This window comes from Pristiophorus japonicus, unplaced genomic scaffold (assembly GCF_044704955.1).
Source record: "Pristiophorus japonicus isolate sPriJap1 unplaced genomic scaffold, sPriJap1.hap1 HAP1_SCAFFOLD_73, whole genome shotgun sequence".
Taxonomy (NCBI): Eukaryota; Metazoa; Chordata; class Chondrichthyes; family Pristiophoridae; genus Pristiophorus; species Pristiophorus japonicus.
In genome coordinates, this window is record NW_027254645.1 from 404,790 (window position 1) to 425,255 (window position 20,466).

The 20,466-nt window shown below is 44.5% G+C and overlaps 3 non-coding genes across 3 annotated transcripts; 2 read left to right on the top strand and 1 right to left on the bottom strand.

The window, feature by feature from the left end:
* Positions 1-639: 639 nt before the first annotated feature.
* On the bottom strand, positions 640-712 carry trnav-cac (transfer RNA valine (anticodon CAC)). Its single transcript has one exon. It is a non-coding gene; the product is annotated as a tRNA-Val (tRNA).
* Positions 713-7,399: 6,687 nt separating this feature from the next.
* trnan-guu (transfer RNA asparagine (anticodon GUU)) lies at positions 7,400-7,473 on the top strand. Its single transcript has one exon. It is a non-coding gene; the product is annotated as a tRNA-Asn (tRNA).
* An 11,876-nt stretch (positions 7,474-19,349) lies between these two features.
* Positions 19,350-19,421, top strand: trnaw-cca (transfer RNA tryptophan (anticodon CCA)). The gene has a single exon. It is a non-coding gene; the product is annotated as a tRNA-Trp (tRNA).
* The last annotated feature ends 1,045 nt before the right edge of the window (positions 19,422-20,466 follow it).

A 20,466-nucleotide genomic window follows, 5' to 3' on the forward strand; every position in this document is an offset into this window, starting at 1 on the left:
TGAAAATTTGATGTTGCTTTATCAGGAAAACATCATTAATGTACCCATGATCTTCTTTTGCACGATGATAAAAATGCGAACAGAGGGAGAGTTGATAATTTAATCAAATAATGAAAGCAGCGCCTGAGATCGCTCGACCATCCTTATTGTTCGATGCTGAAGTTACAAGTTATTATTCTGGAAAGTTTCAGACCGGGCGCTTGTTCAGTGTTGCTGGAAGGCACAGTGACCGGGATATCCTCTCCCCCGGGGTTTTCCTGAGCCTGTGCTCGGTGCAAGGGGAGCTTTGGCCCGGGTCCGAGGTAGTTTCTATCACAGGGATGGAAAATAACCCTCTGAGCTCTGGAACTGGGAAAGAGCGAATAATTAATGAGTTGTTTGCGGGTTTCAAATGCAGCTTAGAGCTGCTGGTATAAACCGATCATTTTGTTTCACAGAATGAAAGAAATGCAAATAGAGACAGTTGAAAATTCAATAATTAATGAAAATTTAATCCTTGATGAAGTTTTATCTCCTATCTGATTTTTCATACTCTGTATTTGAGGAGACTGGTTTTAAATGTTCATTGCTCATGCAACAAGGTATCTATAACAACTTTTCTTCAATTTTATTGCAGCCAAGTTTTTGCGTGAGGAATAATGTTTCTGCCCGGGCTTGAACCAGGAACTTTTCACGTGTGAGGGAAATGTGATAACCACTGCACTACAGAAACTGCTACTTAGCTCAGTGCCCAGAGAGAATTGTTCAGCAATAAGTTGAAATGTTCAATTCCTCTCTCTGCAAAAAGTTCCTTTCACAAACATTTCTCTGACCGGAACTGCACCAAAAAACAATGTTCTCTTTTTAAAATCATTAAACTCCCCAATTTCCACGTCTACAATTTTAAGAACAAGACTGAAAGCGCTTTGCGATCAGAAAATTGCCGGAAACGCCTGTGGTTAATGATAGGGCTTTTGATGGTTGATTTCTGCATACACCTTGTGTTATGTATTTTTCCCTTGACAACCTGTATCTCACCACCACCAGAGGGCCTACTTGGTGGAGTCCCAAGTGATCAAAGCATCCCTTGGGAGCACGGTATATAAGCAGTCCACCCATGCGGTACCTGCGCTCTGGAGTCTTATTAAAGGAGCTAAGGTCACACTTAGTCATTGTTCAAAGTACTCAGTATCATCCTTTATAATGAGCGTATCAATTGGCGGCGAGACAATAAACAACCACGCAAAGCTGCATGCAACAGTTGGTATCCTGGAGAAGTTCTCAGAAGTGTACGATTGCGAAACCTTCGTGGAGAGATTCGATCCAAACTTCGTGGCCAACGAGCTGGAAGGGCACGTCAAAGCTGCCAAATGAAGGGTGATTCTCCTTTCCTTCTGTGGGACAGCAAACTATGGCCGCATGAAGAATCTTCTAGCTCTGATGAAACCAACAACTAAATCCGATGAAGAATTGTGTACGCTGGTCCGGGAGCATCTACACACTAAAGGAAGCGTTCTGATGGCGAGGTATCGGTTCCACACGTGCAAACGGCCGGAGGTACAGGAAGTGGCGAGATATGTCGCTGAATTAAGGGGCCTCGCAGGACATTGCAAATTTGACGGATTCCAAAACGAATGCTGAGAGACTTTTTGTGCTTGGCATTGGCCATGAGGTAATCCTTCGCAAACTGTTGACAGTTGAAACTCAGTTTCTGAGCAAAGCCATAATGATAGGTAACACAATTTCCACCAGTTCCTTTAAACCCAATAACGTAATTTATTTCTGGTGGATTGGATGGAGGAACATGATCCATGTAAAAAATTGTTTTTACTTGAACTGAATGTTCATAAAAGTATTGGAGTGGGACCTCACTTGATAACAGCACAGCTAGCAATGTTTACGGAATATATTTGTGCAACGCACAATAACAACCTGGAACTGTGCAGCAACGAATCCGCGGGTTTAAAAAAAGTTAAATGTTTCGTCCGAGGTTGGGCTCGAACCAACAACTTTTCGGTTAAGAGCCGAACACACGAACCCATTGCGCCACAGATACTAAATTGAAAGCACATTGCAAGACATCCCAAACCACGGTGTCAGTCAGTTAAAGCTTCAGACTGCTCCGACCGGGATGGAAATTGACCACACTCATTTGCACTTTCACCAAAAAAATGGAGGGACATTCATTGTGGATGCGTTGAAGCAGTCATGTCCCGCACACTGCAGGCACTTCCATGTCAACACCAACCAGCTCTTACGAAGCCGGTGTGATCTACCTTCAAGCATTCCACTGCCTTGTCTGTGACAAAGTATACTGATTGTTCCGAAGCCGGTCATATGTTTTAATTCCTTTTCAGCTCCTGACTGCAGATATTCCTGTGATTAAACCCGAATAAATTGCTTACAGGGACAGTTGGATTCATCATATCTTCGTTTGGTGAAATTTCAAAGATTGAAAGCGACACATATCAACCCCAAACCTCGTCAAATACTCGCTAACCACAACACGCTGCTCCCGTGAGATGGAAGCCCAGTTGGTGTTTCAAGCTTGCATGCAGGTAAAAGCAGAAATCATCCAAATAAAGTCCAAGTCCCTGAGGCACCTGATTATTGCACCAAACTCCTTCGCAAAGAGTTGAGGTTCCTGTTGGGGTGATTTGGGCACATCTCTCCTCAAAAAACAACACTTCAAACATAACTCAACGGCTGTAAAGCGCTTTGGGGCGTCATGAGTTCCTGAAATGCGCTGCAGAAAAGCAAGTCCTCCTTTGCAAAACTTCTGTGCAATTTCAAAATTCGCGGCAGAATAATGGGCTCGACCGGGATCTCTCGCAACTTTCAATTAACAAGCCAGAAACGAGAATTATACCCCTTGAACAACGAGCTCACTTTTTGACAAACCTGGAGATAAGTTGTAACTTTTATAAAAGCATTTTTTGTGTAGCTATTCTTGGCAGAAGGAGCACATGAGACCGAATCAGTGACTTTGCTTTTTCGAACTGTCTTTTGAAGCGCCGCACGGTCCGACTCCGACAGTCAATGAGCTGCGGGTGGCCACCCTGAGCGCAGCAGAGGGGTTTCTGCATTAGTTCTGGGTGGGGACAGTGTTTCCCCTTCTCTCTTCCTCTTGTCTGTATCCGTCTGCTTTGTTTTCTGTAGTTATTCCCCGGCCTTATTTTATATGTTTAAATGGGAACAAAAGATGAAGTGGGCGACATTCTGGAACAATTTCTCTCACCCAAATATATCTATTAATGAAGTGAAATAAAGAGCAATTAAAGAATAAGGGAGAAGGCACTGTCGCCCTTTTGACAGGAGATTAAACTCGCCCATGGCTGTTCATCAACAGCAAGTTTAAACATAATCTTCCTGCATGGGAACTTTCGCGTGGAAAGCAAACGTGATAATGGCTCCACTGCTGAAACCGCTCTGACCAGAAGTACAGCAGAGGACAACTGACCAGTGAATGCCTTCTGTGCTGATCGGGAATGTGTTGCCTCGCCTTAAACAACTTCTGTCCCTCATTGACAGCTGTCAATCCTTCTCCTCCACTGCCTTTACACAAACATGTCACTGATCCACAGCCACCACCCGACATCCCCATCGTGCTATCTTCCATGTTAGCACAGTGGGGCCGCGGAGGCACCAACTCTCACCCCGCGGTTAGTGAACTCAGTCAGTCTGTAAAATTAAAGGGGAACAAGTGTCCCGCAAAAGGTAGGGGAAGGAAGAGAACCTGTAAACTAGGGTTAATTTTTTGTCAAAGGCGTCCGTCCTATTGTGTATTTCCAGCAGTTTCCTACTTTCATAGGTGGAGATACCGGGGCTGGACCTTGTTCCTAAAATACAGTGAGGTCGGGATAAAAGTTCCTCACGTACTCAGGGCAAAATAAATGATTGAAGTTTTACAATGGATTAATTAATGATGTTTAATTCAATGAATCATTTTTTCCACATGAGATTCATGCAACTCTTTATTATAAGGTTTTAATTTTGATGGAAGTGCAATTTCCCTCGCCGGAAGTCGACTCAGGGCCGCGGTGGTGTGAGCGCCGAATCCTAATCACTGGACCGCCAGGGAACGCTGCATTGCTGCATCGCTACATCGTAATGCTTGATGTGATGAATTTTTATCGCTATCTCATTTACACGCTGTATGAGAAAGGTTTAAAATTGTAAGTGCTCATGACTCAGTTGTAAAACCATTGATTGTGTGTGAGTCTATTCTTGATAGGAGGTGCACTTGAGTCCAAAATTTCAGTTCTATATATGTATCAAGAGAATCAATTTTCACCAATTTCTTTAAACCCAATAAAATAATTTATATTGAGTGGGCTGGATGGAGGAACATGATATATGTAAGAAATTGTTATCGTTTTACTTGAGCTGAATGCTCATAAAAGTATTGGAGTGGGAACTTACTGGATAACAGCATAGCTGGTAATGTTTGCGGAATATATTCGTGCAGCCAAAATGCACAAGGACAACCTGGAACTGTGCGGCACTGAAACCTCGGGTGAAAACAGTTGAAGGCTTCGCCCGTTGGTGGTGTTGAACCACCCACCTTTTAGCTACCAACCAAATGCTCTAAACCATTGCGGCACAGATACAAACTGCAAGACATCCAACACCAGGGTGTCAGTCAGTTAAAGCTTCAGATTGCTCCGACCGTAATGGAACTTGTCCGCTCTCAGTTCTACTTTTCCCAAGTCAAGTGTGGGACATTTATTGTGGATGTGTGGAAGCAGTCTGGTCCCGCACACTGCAGACACTTCCATGTCACCGCCAACCAGCTCTCTTGCAACCAGTGTAATCTGCCATCCAGCCTTCCGGTGCCTTGTCTGTGACGAAGTATGTTTCAAAAGTTTTGGCATGCTTGGTGCCATGGTGTAAAGGTGAGCACTCTGGAATTTAAATCCGGTGATCTGAATTCAAATCTCAGTGTAACTCAAGTTCTTGTTATCCCAGCTGCTGAAAATTTGGGACAAACATGTGAAAAGCACCTGGTGCTAGTGAGCAGTTTTCTTGCCTTTGTCATTGATGCTTGATCGACAAGTCAAGTTGTCAAATTGTGTGCTCAACCTTCAGTTATCTGCTTCAAATCAGCGGAGGCGAAATCACTTCGTTGTCTAATGCTGCTTTTGTCTGCACAATGTGTGCTGAGATTATCTGTGCAACATGCATTCCGCAGGATGAATAAAATAAATGCCTTTTGAAATGCAGGCACTGCATGTTTTGCACTCGACAACACGTTGCATTTTCTTTTCATTAATTTTACATTAATTCATTGCAATGCCAACGCAATTTTACTTGGCAAGATCGATAATTAGCAGAGCCTAATGAAGAGATCGCAAAGTTTCTGTTCAAGGAATGGACTCAGTCAAGAATATGTTGTGGATTTTATTTTTCAGAGGCTTGGTGTAAAGCTTGGAGCTTGCAGCTTGCAGCTTGTGTCTAGAGAGAGCTCTCTCTCGCTCTCGCTATACCGATCGATGTCCCAGAGTAAGGGGTCGCAGTACTGCAGAAGAAACCACCGAGACTGAAGACCAGGCAGTGACTTCCCACAGCTGAGCTGAGCAAGGAAAGGGCTGCGTGTGGTGGTGAACATGTTCGCAAGTATCCGTAGCCAGTAACCAGATATCCCAGCCAGTTGTGTAAGGGCTCAGGGTTTTCTCAGAAGTGATGCTTTTCTGAGCTATTCTGTGGAGGGATAATTCATTGGTATGGGTGGGGTTAGAATCCACCATGCTATTACTGCGTGTTACAAGGTCGCATTTCTGTACTGTATGTATGTTGTTTGTAATCTGGATTTTATTCTCCACAGAGACAGTGATTTCGTTTAGTAGAGCATGTTTTAGCCAGTGTATGCTAGAACAAAAAAATATCCTACGATTTATCACCGAAGCATTCCTTTCCGTGACTCATTTAATTTACACTCTGAATAATAATTCCCGGATCTAGAACTTTCGTAAGGTGGGGGCGTTTCAAACCGTCCGTCTGGCAATTGGGCGAGGATCAGAAACACTTTACCAAAGGATATACTTGCTTTGGAGGCAGTTCAGAGAAGGTTCACTCGGTTGACTCCGGAGATGAGGGGGTTGACTTATGAGGAACGGTTGAGTATGTAGGGCCTCTACTCATTGGAATTCAGAACAATGAGAGTTGATATTAGCGAAATGTATAAGGTAATGAGGGAGCTTGACCAGGTGGATGCAGAGAGGATGGTTCCACTGATCGGGGAGACTAGAACTAGGAGTCATAATCTCAGAATAAGGTGCCGCCCATTTATATTTGTCATGAGGAGGAATTTCTGCTCTCAGAGGTTTGTAAATCTGTCGAACGCACTGCCTCAGAGAGCTGAGAACGCCACAACATTAAATCAATTTAATACAGAGATAGCTTCTAAACTGATAAGGGAATATGGCTTATGGGGAAAGGGCAGGGAGCTGGACTTGAGTCCATGATCGGATTAGCCATGATCATATTAAATGGCGGAGCATGCTCGATAGGCCATATGGCCTACTCCTGCTCCTAGTTCTTAAGTTCTTATGTCCTGAATAGCGACACACAAAAAAATGCTTTTATCTTGGTTACACCTTATCTTCACGTTTGTGAAACAGTTGGCTCGTTGATCAAGGGCTTTGATTCTCCGTTCGGAGTTGTGAATTGAAATTTACGAGGGGTCCCAGAGGAGCCCTTATATTGCTCGCAAATTTTGAAATTGCATCAAACTTTTGCAAAGAAGGACTTGCATTTCTGCAGTGCCTTTCAGGAACTCATGACGCCCCAAAGTGCTTTACAGCCGTTGAGTTATGTTTGAAGTGTTGTAGTTTGGGGAAAGATGTGCCCTGATCATCAAACATGAACCTCAACACTTTGCAAGGGGGTTTGGTGCAAATAATCAGGCGTCTCAGGGACTTGTACTTTCTTTGAATAAGTTTTGCTTTTTCCCGCATTCAAGCTTGAAACAGAAACTGGGCGTCCATCTCATGGGAGGGTTGGGGCTGATGTGTTTCGCTTTCAATCTTTGAAATTTCACCAAGCAAAGAAACGCTGAATCCAACTGTCCCTGGAAGCATTTAGTTCCCGTTTAATCACAGGAATATCCGCAGTCAGGAGATGAAAAGGAACTAAAACCTAATACCAGCTTCAGGACAATCAGAATACTTTGTCACAGACAAGGCACCGGAAGGCTGGAAGGTCGATTACACCGGTTGCGAGAGAGCTGGTTGGTGGTGACATGGAAGTGTCTGCAGTGTGCGGGATCAGATTGCTTCCACGCATCCAGTATGAATTTCCCTCCATTTTTTGGGGAAATGTCCCACTGAGAGTGAATAAGTTCCATACCAGTCGGAGAAATCTGAAGCTTTGACTGACAGACACCCTGGTTTTGGATGTCTTGCACCTGATATTGCCATCAGTCTCTGTGGCGCAATGGGTTAGCGCGTTCGGCTGTTAACCGAAAGGTTGGTGGTTCGAGGCCACCCAGGGACGAAGTCTTCAACTGTTTTTTCCCCAGAATTCGGTGCCGCACAGTCCCAGGTTGTCACTGTCCGTTTTGGCTGCACGAATCTATTCCGCACATGTTGCCAGCTGTGCAATAATCCACTTGGTTCCCACTGCAATATTTTTTGAGCATTCTGTTCCATTATAACGATAAAAAATGTTTACATGGATCATGTTCCTCCATCCAGCCCACAAGAAATACATTATGTTATTGGGTTTAAAGAAACTGGTGGAAATTGATTCTATTGATACATATTTTGAACTGGAACTTCTGTCTTAAGTGCTCCTCCTATCAAGAATCGGCACATACACAATCAATGGTTTTGCAACTGAATCATAAATACTTACAAATTTAAGTCATTCCCATGCAGCGTGTAAATGAGATAGGGATAAAACTTCATCACATGCAAAGAGAAAATGAATGATAGGAGATACCACTGTTCCTCAGTCATTATATTCTTCGTTGTTTCATTCTGAAGAAGGTTATCGGCTAATTAACGGTGATTAAAAGAATTTTTACTTTTGCACGTTGGCTGCATGTCGTCAATTTTTAGAAGGTTTTGAATTTAAATATGGTGTTACAAAAGTTATCGCCGAGACCTGGAATCAAAACTGTTTGTCGGTGAAATAAGGAATCGTTTTAGCCAATCATTAAAAGAAGATTTCAAAGAATCACGTGGCGTTAAATTCACATCACGGTTACCATTTGTTTCGGTGTGAAACAAGTGGTTTGAAAAGCACCATAATGTTAAATACAGAGTAAAGCTACCACGACACAGTCACATCAAAGCCTCCCAGGGCAGGTACAGTACGTGTTAGATACAGGGTCAAGCTTCCTCTACATTGTCCCATCAATCTCTCCCAGGACAGGTACAGCACGTGTTCGATATAGAGTAATGCTCCCTCTACGCTATCCCATCAAAACCTCTCAGGACAGATACAGCCCGTGTTAGATCCAGAGTAAAACTCCCTCTACACTGTCCCATCAACAGTCCCAGTCCGGGTACAGAACGGGTTATATACAAAGTAAAGCTCCCTCAACAATGTCCGCTGAAACTCTCCAAGGGCAGGTAGAGCATGCGTTAAATACAGAGTAAAGATTCTTCTAAACTGTCCCTTCAAACGCTCCGAGGGCAGATGCACCACGGGGTTAGATATAGAGGAAAGCTCCCGCTACATTGTCCCATCAAACTCCTCCACGGCAGGTGCATGTTGCATATGCAATAACTCAGTAGGCTTACGACAGTGAACTCAATCTGGTGCATTCTGACCTTACTTTTATAGCTGTCGAACTAAGGATTAAACATGGAGGATTTCTTTATATACAAAGGTTGCATTTGTGTGCCTGTGGCCCAATGACCTTCGACGGCGGGTCCCCCTGGTGGCACGTAAACCCGGGCATATATACATTACAGTGCAGCACGTGTTTAAAACAGAGTAAATCTCCCTCTACACTGTCCCATCAAACCCTCCCAGGGAAGGCACAGCACAGGAAAGATACAGAGTAAAGCTCCCATTATACTGTCCCATCAAACCCGCCAGGGCAGGTACAGTACGGATTAGATACAGATTAAAGCCCCCTCTACATTGTCTCAACAAAGAGTCAGAGGGCAGGTACAGACTAAAGCTTCCTCTACACTGTCGCATCAAACTCTCCCAGGGCAGGTACAGTATGTGTTATATGCAGATTAAAGCTCGCCCTATATTGTCCCATCAAAGACTCACAGAGCAGGTACAGCCCAATTAAGATATACAGTAATGCTTCCTCGAACCTGTCCCATCAATCCCTCCCAGGGCAAGTACAGCATGGGTTAGATACAGAATAAATCTCCCTCTGCACTGTCCCATCAATTTCTCCCAGGGCAGGTATAGCACGGGGTTAGATACAGAGTAAAGCTCCCTCTACACTGTCCCATCAATCTCTCACAGGACAGGTCCAGCACGGGGTTCGATATAGAGTAAAGCTCCCTCTGCACTGTCCCATCAATCTCTCTCAGGATAGGTCCAGCACGGGGTTAGATACAGAATAAATCTCCATCAACACTGTACCATCAAATCCTCCTAGGAAAGATCCAGCACGGGGTTGGATACAGAGTAAAGCTCCCTCTGCACTGTCCCCATCAATCTCTCCCAGGGCAGGTACAGCACGGAGTTAGATATAGATTGAAGCTCCGTCTACACTGCCCTATCAAACACTCCCAGAGCAGGAACAGCACGGCGTTAGATACAGAGTGAAGGTCCCTCTACACTGTCCCATCATTCTCTCCAAGGACAGGTCCCGCACGGGGTTAGATACAGAGTAAAGATCCTTCTAATCTGTCCCATCAATCTCTCCCAGGACAGGTACAGCACGGGGTTAAATACAGAGTGAAGCTCCCTCTAAACTGTCCCATCATTATCTCCCACGGCTGGTACAGCACGGGGTTAGATACAGAGTAAAGCTTCCTCTACACTGCCCCATCAATCTCTCCGTGGACAGGTCCAGCACCGGGTTAGATACAGAGTGAAGCTCCCTCTACACTGTCCCATCAATCTCTTCCAACAGGTACAGCACGGGGTTAGATACAGAGTGAAGCTCCCTCTAAAGTGTCCCATCATTCTCTCCCAGGGCTGGTAGAGCACGGGGTTAGATACAGAGTAAAGCTCCTTCGACACTGCCCCATCAATCTCTCCCAGGACAGGTACAGCACGGGGATAGATACAGTGTAAAGCTTCCTCTACACTGTCCCATCAATCTCTCCCAGGACAGGTCCAGCACGGGGTTAGATATAGAGTGAAGCTCCCTCTACACTGTCCCATCAACCTCTTCCAGGCAGGTCCAGCACGGGGTTAGATACAGAGTGAAGCTCCCTCGACACTGTCCCATCATTCTCTCCCAGGGCTGGCACAGCACGGGTTAAGTAAGCAAAAATGTTTTCCTGGAAGAATCACTCGACATTCGGGGTCAGTTCCAACGCCAAAATGGTCTTCATTACACAGGCGGGGAAGAGAGCCTCTGGACCAACTCCAGGCACTCCACTCAACTGAACAAAGAAATTCATCGATATTTATATGTTTTAACAACAGTTCATTACAATTACTTAGCCCATGTCGGCTGGACACAATCCAATCATAACGACTATAAATTACAAATCGATTCCACTGGGTCAATATAATTGGCCCCCAGGCACCAGGGGACTGCGTGATCAACTCATGTTTTAGCTGGGGCTTATTCATGGCCTTGTGATATTCTCCAGAACCCCTTATCTTTACTGTCTTTGGGTTCTCTCTGCACCTAACCCCCTTATCCTTACACAGTCACAGGAATTTCTTTGTTCAGTATTTTGCTAGGACGTCTTATCTGTGGTTTATTTGTTTAAGGTCGTTCTGCTGAGCTCGCTCTTTCCAGTGTTCCTGTACACAGAACTGCAGTGTCATCAGCTACCCAAAAATGTAGTCAAGCTAACTGTTAGCTCAATTCCCCGAGTGCTATGCAGAATCCCTGGCAGCCATTTTATACTGGCTACCATTTTACACATACATATATGCATACATATATTCAGAAGGTGCCTTTGCCCTACAACAACCCCTCCTTTCGGTAGTGGACTAATTCTAGTCTCCTTTAACCGACAACATAAGTTGTTGCTCGACTTATATTTTTATGTACCACCCGGTAATTCCTGCTTCAACGCGCTGTCCAGTCACGTGGTGTCAGAAGTCCCAGTTGCTTACATCAAATTGATATAGTTCAGATTCCCCTTTCCCTCTGCTGGACAAGTCTCTTTATTTACTTGAGCCCTTGTTCTGATACTCCTTTTCGTGCATAATGCCTGCAGGATCGACAGGCCGTGACTCTCCATGTCAGTGCTAAGACCAGCTGTATCCCTCCCAGTATGTGTATTATTATTCCAATCCAGTGGTGGATGTTTACGTTCATGCCCCAGTCCCAGACACTCCTCCACCAACTCTGGTTTTGTAACTCTTGGTCAGTATCCTTCACCAGTATTTTAATCTTTGTCTGATAGAGTCTGACACACTGGCCTACTCTGAGTCTTAGTTCCCTTAATACTTCAACTAAAAGTGGGATTGGGGCCTGCTCTGGCTCGTCATAATCCTGCAGGTGATCGTGGAGCTGATCGCTGGCGTTAATGATTTTGGGCCTTTTTCTCGAACCTGGATAATGCGGGCTTGTCCTATTGTGATGGGTCGTCGGGGTGTGAAGCAAAGATTGGTTGTGAGATCTGGCATTGTAAGCCATTGTACCGATATGAACGTGCCGTGGTAGAGACACAGTATTTCCCTTTGCCCCCGTAACCTGTTCTGGCAAAATGTGTGGGGGCAGGTATTATTACCAATACACATCCATCGGTTGGATTAAATCCACATTCGACTAGTTCTCCCTGTCCCACCGGGTGAGGGCACACCGTAATGTCACCCGTCTGCTTGCATCCCATCAGGAAGATCCCATAGATTGTGTTGTCTCTGCGGATAGCAGGAGCTGCAATCAGACAGTAATGATGGGAGGTGTTTTCCAGTATGATCCTGATATTCTACAGTTGATAAAGGGGAAACGGTCCTGAGTCTTATGTGACGATAGGTATCATCAGGGCTATTCCCGCTCCGGCAGCTTTGCCCATTCGACAGTTTAGGATCACTGTGCATACTCTGGTTAGTTCCTTCAGAGTGCAATTATCCAGTGTTCCCTTCAGTTTGGCCAACTGAGCCAGATGTGGGCTGTCTATCCAGTCCGACAACTCCCCCCTTTGGATATGATCGAGATTGTGCCATATCTGTCCCACCATACATAGGCTATAAGCGTGACAGAGTTGTCCCTGTCTCAGTTCTGCGGTATCTTCTCTCACTCTGTCGATAAGGTGATTGATTGTTTTTGCCTGAGCTTCCAGGACCGAGAGGCCATCCAATTGGATTTCGGCACCCTCTCTTCCGAGTTTCGCTTGATCGTCCTGATTCCGCTCTGCCCGTTCTAATAATCCCTTCATCACCCCTTTATTCTGCTCCACTCTTTCATTTAGCCTTTGTATGTCCAGTGAGTTTACTATGGAGGTTCCAGCATTAAAACCGGCAGCAACATCATTAAATATTTCCCTATTACTCCTATGAACTGGCTCATGTCCTCGGAATCTACTGGCACCCATGGCATCGGCAGCCTGCTGCATGACAACTTTACTTAATACATTAGATATTTTTCTTGCCTGCTCTGTACAATATTCCGGCATCTGTATACCTGAGATATTGATCAGGACAGGCACAATTTCATGCTTAACATTATCATACAATCGTTCACCCTCGTTGGACAGCACGATCCCATTTTCTGGTCCCCTTGTAATTGTTGGACATGGCAATTCCATGGGCAGTGTGGTGGTTCTTATGGGACGCAGTGACGGAATGGGTGAGAAGCATAAATACACCGATATTGCGGCAGCCTCTACCTGCTCATAGTATCCACACAGCTCCACCCCATTTTTGTGGGTGACTAACGGTTGTGGCTGGGCAGGAGGCGCGCAAATTATTCCAAAGATACATTCATCGGGCCCCCCCCCGGCCTCCCTTCGTATAATGCTTCTTGTGCCAGTGGAGCATTGCACACAATCTCTATTCTTATCCGGATTCATTTGCAGCCATGCGTTAAAATCAGTTCTGTCCATGCTCCAGTCCTTGGCTCCTGGAATGCATATTCCGTCAGTCAAAGTAAACAAAACCCCATCGTTGATGCAGTTGTGTCTTTCTTGCGTGTGCTGTATCTCTCGTAGTCCGTCTGTATTATCCAATGCTTGTGTGGGCCTCAAGGCTCCCAGTATCATGAGTCCCCAGATTCGAAGTCGCCGCTGTGGTCCCATCTCGGTGATGGGTTTATCTGCAAATGTTAAACAGTTAGCCTGGTCGTCACCAGGTGATAGGTTCTGGTCTACTTGTGTCGTGGTCACTCTGTGAAATCGGAGGTAAGGATTAGGTGATCCATATTCTTTATAGTCGTAACATCTCTATCACTTCATGTCCCTGTCTGGGCTGCCGTCGGTTTTGTATTTGAGCCTGCTGTGCTCGTGCCTGCACGATGAACCATCGAAATATTATGCAAATTCTAATTAACACCACTATTACTCCAAACATCGCAGTCTGCTTTACTGTTAGGTTGGGTTTGTGGACTCCACCGACCCACCGTGGGATACATTGGCTCGATTGCCATAGGTGATGGTGCTTTGGCTGCACAATGCACTATCCGTCTGGTCCTGTTTTTTAAATCTCTTCCAGCTTATTTATCTTAGCTTTTAACTCTTGACCAGCCAATTCTTTTTTATTTTTATTCTGACTATCCCATCATTTCCACTGTCTGTCAGGTGAGTCTTCTCCATTTTAGTAAGAAATTCAAATTACTAAGGTCCAGTGTAAAACAGCTGTCAATGGAAAGGGTTAACTCCTTTACAGGTTTGTCAGAAAGCCTGATGTCATTACGTGCCTTCTCGTCGTCATCCAAATCTTTGTGCCTTCAAGACTTGCTTAGAAATTAGGAATCCGTTAAAACAGTAGAAATCATTAGTAAAGTGGTCATAATAAAAATTTTCTCATCGGGAAAGAGAGCATTTTAGATTAAACTCAATTTTTTTTCTTAACATCTAATTGAATTACTTGCCAAAGATTTTTTTTTAAAATGAGAGCACATATTTTTAATAGCTATATTGTTTACTGAAATCCAATGTTCACACAAGCCATATACATGTCAACATTTCGGGTTTTTTTAACGGTCCCGTTCAATGGGCAAATCTTGTGTTTTATTTCTCTCTCTGCTGAGTTCGCATAGATTATTTATTTTCTCCTCGTTATTTTCAAAACCCTCCTGCTTGCTTCGACTGTTCGTGACTTTTCTTGATTAACAACGTCTATTCTGGAAATCTTTTCAAACTGCAGTGAAACTTTCTCGTAATTTCAAATCATTATCAATGGAGAGTGTCTCTTATCTCCTCCAAATTTTTTTCCTTTTCCCAATCAAACCAATATCTTTTTCACAGCCAATATCAACTCGTATTTAGTAAATTATGTATTTTTCCATCGCAAACCCTTTTTTTCAGCACTTATTGATACGTTACATCTTTTTTTCCAAATCTTTTAGTTTTATTTTTTAAATGTGATCAGATATAACTTTTTGTTTTAAATATATCGCATTTTGTTGTGCATTTTCTTAACCAGTGGTACTTGAAACCTTCACAACAAAATTGACTCTTCACTATTCCCATCCTAATTTCTGCTCCCCTTTTGAAGAATTTGTATTTATTTTTGAATAACAAAATGTCAAATATGGTATTACTGGTTTTTGTTGCCGAACTTCCGTTTTCGAAGCTGATCAAAAACTCCCATCTTTTGCTCTGTAACTTCAATCTTGGGATACTATATCTCATAAATTACATATTTCTTAAGCTTCAGTTCCAGACGCAGTATGTGTACTTTTATTAAAAAGGCTAACAAATCCAAGATTTTCCTTTTCAACCAAAATGTTTATCAATGAGAATCACCTGAAATATCTCAAAATCCCAATTCAAATATTGTATTGCCAATCTGTAATTTAAAAATCTCTTTCCTGAGCTAAAAGCTTTCGCGTCAAGGTTATACACAAAGAAAAAATGGGAGCGTACTTCCCCAGCCTCCAGAGACACAGGCTTTTTTTTAAAGGCTTGACAGCTTCTGTTCTCCATTCTTTATCTCATTCCTGGACAGATATTCACAAAAGTCTCTTTTCATTCAACAAATTTTATTGTTTGGCTTGCTCTATTCTTGGATCCATACTTCACTTAAGATAATCACAATCAAGTTTTTTTTTATTTCTTACATATTGATTAACTTCCTCTGTTAATTTTATGTGGGCTTGAAGAAACAAGACAACGGCTTTCTCATCTTTATCTTTCCTTTCCTTCTCCCACCATTCCCGTTGATTTGCTGGCGGGTCCTGACAGTTCCATCCTGACTTAATCATCTTTCAATTCGTTTCTTTTGTTTTTCTGCCAGGTGGCGGGTAAGGGACCCTTCTGCTCTCCACTCGAGATTACTTGCTTTATTGGCCATTCCTGGGTAGGACTAGAAACATTCGGAATCGACTCTCAGAGGTCCACTTTCTTCCGAGCGTAACTTGGAGCAGACCGTCTCCTGGCTACTGTCAGGTCACAATTTCTGCTATTACACAAACTTATACAATTCTTAAAACGCGTTTAATCAATTCCCGCAGTGCCCCACGCCTCCTTAACGACGAACTACCACCGTTTTATCTGTCGGTCCGACCCTGTTCACAGGTTTCTTTTCCTTTGGTCGCTGTGCACCGCCTGGTCTCCGGGGTATATTTTCAAATCACACTACTGGCTCAGGGAGATGTCGCTCGGTATCACGATCCCAAGGTCTAAATGTGTTCCCTACGCCTACTTAGTTCCTGGCCGTCACGTGGGACAAAAGTTCTCTTAATTCAGGCACAGGCTTGGCGTTTGAGATTATAGACCATCTCGTCATGTCGATCAAGCAGCCTCCACCTTCCGCATCTTTTATAATTAAACATGTTTATACTCACCCGGATTTTTTATGGACATCCAGCGACGACAGGAAATCCTGTTCGTGACACCACTGTTAGCGCAAATGTTTTCGTGGAAGAATCACTTGACACTCGGGATCGGTTTCAATGCCAAAACGGCTTTTATTACGCCGGCGGGGAGTGAGCCTCTGGTCCAAATCCAGGCTCTCTACACTGCCGAACAAAGAAATTCATCGATATTTATATGTTTTACAATAGTTCATTGCAGTTCCTCAGCCCACTTCGGCTGGACACAATCCAATCATAATGATTATAGATTACATATAGGTTTAAATGGGCCAACAGAATTAACCCCGGTACATCAGGGGGCTGCATGATCAGTTCATGACAGTTTGGGGCTGATTCATTTCCGTGTGATGTTTTCCAGACCCCCCTTATCTTCGTTAATCATGGGTGCCGCCGGTGCCCAGCTCCATATCTCCGTGGTTGCTTGGCACCCCATCTGGGGGTCACTGACTTGAGGACATTCCGTACTAGCTACCGCAGCGTTCTGTATACTATCTTGCCTCAAGTTGTTGATTCAAGACATTCCTGGTACCAGGCTCTGCAGGGTCAGCGCTCAGTCAGCAGTTTGAGCTAACTTGGCTGACCGTGCCCCCATCATGCTTTTCTAAGCCCCCTGGCAGCCATTGTATATTTGGCAAACATTTTAAACGTACATACATTTATATATTCACGAGGTGCCTTTGCCTTCCGACAACATTGTCTTTCAGTTTGGTTATTTACCGTTTTTAACTGCTTGTTTCGTCTCTCTTTCAAACTCACTTTCTTTATTTTTGCTTTCTAATTCCAGCATTACTCCCCTCCCGACTGAATCTATTCTCAGGTCCATCCCCTTGCCAAGCAAGTTTAAACCCTCCCCAAAAGCAATCGCAAACACCCCCCCCCCCCCGCCACCCCGCCCCCCGCGAGGATATTGGTCCCGGCTCTGTTTCGGTGCAAACTGTCCAGCTTGTAAAGGTCCAACCTACCCCAGAAGTGGTCGCGATGCCTCAGGAAACTAAAGCACTCCCGCCTGCACCATCTCTCCAGCCACGTATTCGTCTGCTCTCTCCTCCTATTTCTGTACTCACTAGCTCGTGGCACCGGGAGTAATCTGGAGATTACTTCCGTTGAGGTCCTGCTTTTTAATCTCTTTCCTAGCTCCCTAAAATCTGCCTGCAGGACCTCATCTCTCTTGCTACCTATGTCATTGGTCCTGATATGGACCACGACCTCTGGCTGTTCACCCTCTCCCCGCAGAATGGAGGTGATTGTGTTCCCATGCGCCTGCTGCAGTTGTCCTTCTAGGAGGCATGGTTCACGGATTTGGGAGTAGCTGCCGAAGAAGCCTTGGTGAGTTGCTGCAGTGCATCTTTTAGATGGTACACACTGCAGCCACGGTGCGCCGGTGGTGGAGGGAGTGAATGTTGAAGGTGGTGGATGGGGTGCTCATTAAGCGGGCTGCTTTGTCCCGGATGGTATCGAGCTGCTCGAGTGTTGGAACCGCACTCATCCAGGCAAGTGGAGAGTATTCCATCAGACTCCTGACTTGTGCCTTGGAGATGCTGGAAAGGCTTTGGGGAGTAAGGAGATGAGACACTCACAGCAGAATACCCAACCTCTGACCTGCTCTTGTTGCTGGTCATTTATGTGGCTGGTCCAGTTAAGTTTCTGGTCAACAGTGACCCCGCAGGATGTTGATGGTGGGGGATTCGGCAATGGGAATGCCGTTGATAGCCGGTCCTGCTTATGTTGCATTTTTCTGTCGCTGATTGCTGCCAGGTGATTGTTGGCTCCGCTCCGTGGGTTTACCTTGAACTTCAAACCATAAATTCGGTTCTCCTGAATAAAAGGTGTTTACTGAAAACAACCATCAAATGCCCTGTCATCAACAACAGGGATTCCAGCAATTTTCTGATCACAAAGCGCTTTCAGTCCTTGTCCTTGTCCATAAAATTGCAGACGTGGAAATTCGGGAGTTTAATGATTTTGAAAGGTGAACATTGTTTTCTACTGCAGTTCCGGTCGGAGAAATGTTTGTGAAAGGAACTTTTTGCAGAGAGAGGGATTGAGCATTTCAGCTTGTTGTTGAGCACTTCTCTCTGGGCACTGCTCAAAGCAGCAGCTTGCGAATTGCAGTGACGTTCACGTTCGCCTCACATGCGAAAAGTTCCCAGTTCGATTACAGACAATAAACATTGTTGTTGAAACAAAAGCATGTCTGCAATAAAATTGAACAAAAGCATTCCAGGGTACATTGACGCATGATGCAAGCTACCTCAGGCCTCGGCCAAAGCTTCCTGTACACCGAGCACAGGCTGAGGAAAATCCCATGGAACAAGATATCCCGGTCAATGGGCGTTCCAGCAACACTGAACCAGTGCCCAGTCTGAAACTATCCAGAGTAATAACTTGTAACACAAACATCCAATAGTTAGGATGGCCGAGCGGTTCAAGGTGCTGCGTTCAGGTCAAAGTATTCTCTGGAGAAATGGGTTTGAATCCCACTCTTAACATTCATTGTTTGTAATTGCAAAATCATATGTTTTGACACCACGCTTGAGTGCTTTGTGACATCAATCTAAATTATGCAGATCACAGAACAATTATTAAATTATCACCTCTCCCTCAGTTAGCATTCCTTTTATTGTGCAAAGAAGATCATGGGTTCATTGAAGACGTTATCCCGTGAATGCAACATAAAGTTTAAGGCAAACAATTCGCCCAACTCGAACCTACGACCCTGAGATCATGAATCTGATGCTCCACCGACTGAGCTAGCAGGGATTCTCAACAGCAGCCCTGTCAATCCATTTCAGAATATTGTCCGTTTCAATGAGATCAACTCTCATTCTTCTAAACTCCAGAGAGTGTCGGCATATTCTACGCAATCTCTCACCATAGGACAGTCCTGTCATCCCAGGAATCAATCTGGTGAACCCCTGTTCTACCACCTCCAAGGCAAGTGTATCCTTCCTCAGATAATGATACCAAAACTGTGCACAGTACTCCAGTTGTGGTCTCACCAAGGCCCTGTACCATTGTAGCAAGATTTCCTTACTCTTGTGCTGTGGGCTATATATTAGGTATTATGGGCCGAATGACCTGTTTTTCTGCTGATTCTGCGGTTGTATAAAAAGTTATTAAAATTCGGCCGTCGTTCAAATTTGTATTTACTTTAGTGTGCAACACATGTGGCTGGATTAATGATGATTGAAATAATTGCTTCGAACAACTGCTGGGAATGGGCGGGGATTTTAAAGCCCCTTGTATTGTGAAATTTTCATATAGACCAACATCTCAACCGTATTGTGTAGGCTTCGTGGCGAGATGGTAGCGCGTCTGACTCCAAATCAGAAGGTTGCGTGTTCAAATCACGTCGGGGTCACTGTTATTTTGGATATTGTTCTTCCAGAATTAATATTTTCTTTGCTCTTTGGCAATAACCAGACCCTTGTTCCAAGGTCTGTCTCACTGTTTCCTCGATGTCAGGTAGAGAGGCGCCTGCTGCCCACATTTAATTCATGTGACAGGACACAAAAGTTCAAAATCAACTTGCAGCTGGCCACACACACCGCTGCATAGTCAGAATGGTCCAGCGGTTTAAGTTGCTTTGTTTAAGTCGTAGTTTTCTCTGGAGGTGTGGGTCTTAATCCTACTTTTGACATTTCTTATTTTTAATCATTAAGCGAATCTCATTGTATGACACCACGACCAACTCATTAAAAATGGGATTCAGCAGTTCACCTGCTCGCCGAACATCTGCGTCTGACCTGGTGCTGAAAATGGAGATGTTTCCGCAGTGTAGCGGTTAACACGTTCGCCTCACACATGAAAGCTCAACGGGAGGGAATATATTCTGTAGCTTTCTCCGCAGACATTTTCAAGGGCGAGGTTGTTCTCCTGTGAAAAGTCATGAGATGATAAGCATGTAAGGAATCGGGGCTGGAGTAGGCCCTTCGGTCCCTCGAGCCTGGTTCACCATTCAAAAAAATCCTGGCAGTTCCTCGACAGCAAGTTTAAACATCTGGGGCGGAGCCAACAGGCGCTTGACTGCAATCAGTGACAGAATAGTATGTTTGACAGATGCCTGGCAAGCTCAGTCGGTGGAATACAAGACGTTTAATCACAGGGTCGTGTTTTCAAGACCTACGTGTGACATTTATTTTTCATAGAATTATCGAATGATAGAAGTTTGCAGCACATAAGGATGCCATTTCAACCCATCATTTCCGCCCCGGCCAACAAGAGGCGATCCAGCTTCATCCCACTTTCCAGCTCTGGGCCCATAACCCTGTAGGTTGCGGCACTTCAGCTGCACATCCAAATACTTTTTACATGTGGTATCTGCCTCCGCTATTCTTTCAGGCAGCGAGTTCCTGACCCCCACAAATCTCTGCATGAAGAATTTTAACCTCAAATCCTCTTTCAAC